At 45.0% G+C, this 1929-nt stretch overlaps 1 long non-coding RNA gene across 1 annotated transcript; it reads left to right on the forward strand.

The window, feature by feature from the left end:
• Positions 1 to 748: 748 nt before the first annotated feature.
• LOC114548864 (uncharacterized) lies at positions 749 to 1456 on the forward strand. The gene is made up of 2 exons (XR_003691441.1): positions 749 to 938; positions 1225 to 1456. It is a non-coding gene; the product is annotated as an uncharacterized LOC114548864 (long non-coding RNA).
• The last annotated feature ends 473 nt before the right edge of the window (positions 1457 to 1929 follow it).

Here is a 1929-nt window from a genome sequence, read left to right on the forward strand (position 1 = left end):
AACCACCTAACCTGTGGCCAACTAGCCCCACAATAGATAAGTCCAAAGATCCTGTAGAGCTACGCAAGCCCAGTTTCTGTGGTGGCATATTCCTTGGCCTAAACCCTTCCATTCCTGACCCCACCCAGTTTATTACCTTTCAGGATCTCCTCCACTCCACTGTTGCCTCCCATCATGGGGTGGCAGAGCCCCCTACAACACAATCGGCAGAAGCCTACCTTGATGCAGAAATCGCCATCCTAAGACAGGCCCAGCTGGATTCTTTTCGGGATGATCTGGCATGCCTTCAGAACCACAAACCCCTTCCAAATGTTGGTCGTCTCCTCTCCCTTGCTCCAGAACTGGATCCAGCATCAGGTCTCATTCGAGTAGGCGGAAGGTTACGGCGAAGCTGTGACCCCCAACCTGTTGCTCATGGGGCGGCATGATCTTCCCTCTCTCCAGTCTAGACAGAAATGGCGCACTGATAATCCTGACCTCCAACCAAACACTGTTGTCCTCATTATCGACCCTCAGCTCCCCCGATCCCTCTGGCCAGTAGGTAGAGTGATGTCCCTCCATCCTGGCAAGGATGGCCATTGTAGGGTTGCAGATGTCAAAGTGGGGGATAAACTGTACACAAGACCAGTTGCCTGCCTCATCCCACTCCCTGCCCTACCTGAAACCCCATGAACTTCTACTCTAACAAATTTGCAAAGCAAATTTGGGGGCGGTTGTTTGGAAGATTCCATCTCTGTCCTGCAGTTGCCACGCCCACTATACTTTGCCACTCAGTTCCATCTGTAGTTTACCACACCTGCAATCAATCTGCCTCAATCAGCCACAGACTCAAATAGGCAGCACCTGTGCACACAGCCCTTCCTTTGTTCAAAACCACATGGAGGATCTTTGATGCTGGACATGCTGTGTTTCCTGCCTTGTGGGCGTTATTGCTCTATGTAAGTTCCATAATTTTACCTGGCATACTCTGAAAGAAAGTGCTAATGTCATTATAAGGCGAGTGCCTCTCCTGTATTCCTGTTTGTGCTGTTCAAAGGTGCTGTATATTGAACAGTTGCAAGTAAATAAGTTTACATTGCTTGTTTTGAGTTACCTAAGATATGTGCATTGGAGTAGTTCTATTCATTAGGTTAATAACAGAGCAGATATGTATGTATGTATGTTTATTGTGGCCTTGTTTGTGCCTTTGTGATACTAACTATATTCCATATCCTTCCCCCTCAGAAACCACACACCCAAACACGTAACCATACAAACCTGTAACGTGTCTTCTTGATAATGCTTGGAATAAAGGAATTGTGGAATCGAAAGTGATTGGACAAGAACTGTTCTTACCGACACCTCCACTGGTCTCACGCCAGCCACCCACAACCCTCTACACCTCCTTTTCACTCGTCTTAAATACATAGTTGTTTTAAATAAAGTAATGCTGGTTGTTTTGCCCAGTTTCAAAGTACTGCTTTGTATTTGTTTGATATTATATGACTTTAGGAAAATCAGTGTCATTCGCGTCTTAACGTTGACTTTGTATGTAATCTTATCATGAAAATCTTTTTGCTTCGTGTTTAGTTTGAACACAGCATTAGGGGCAGCGTTCCAAGCTTTAAAGTCGACATTGACAAACCCCACCACATAAGGGAGTCTCACTGGGATGCTCCTTGTTGATTTAACAGTGTGCAGAGGACCTTTTTAGTTAGGATTATTTAGGGCGTGTCCATACCTATAGTTCATTTGCTTTGGACCGAATAAAGTTAATGAGTTTATAAACTTGGAGCGATATCTCCTTGGTTCAGTGTTGTTTCAGACCTGGAAAAACCCAAGTGTACCAAAATGCGTCATTACAAATCACGCAAGAACATTCACTCCTCTTATCTTATGGTCAGATGTATCTGGGGCGGGAGCAAGAAAATAAATATAGGAAGAAGGTCC

The sequence above is a fragment of the Perca flavescens genome, chromosome 2 (assembly GCF_004354835.1).
Source record: "Perca flavescens isolate YP-PL-M2 chromosome 2, PFLA_1.0, whole genome shotgun sequence".
NCBI classification, from domain to species: Eukaryota; Metazoa; Chordata; class Actinopteri; order Perciformes; family Percidae; genus Perca; species Perca flavescens.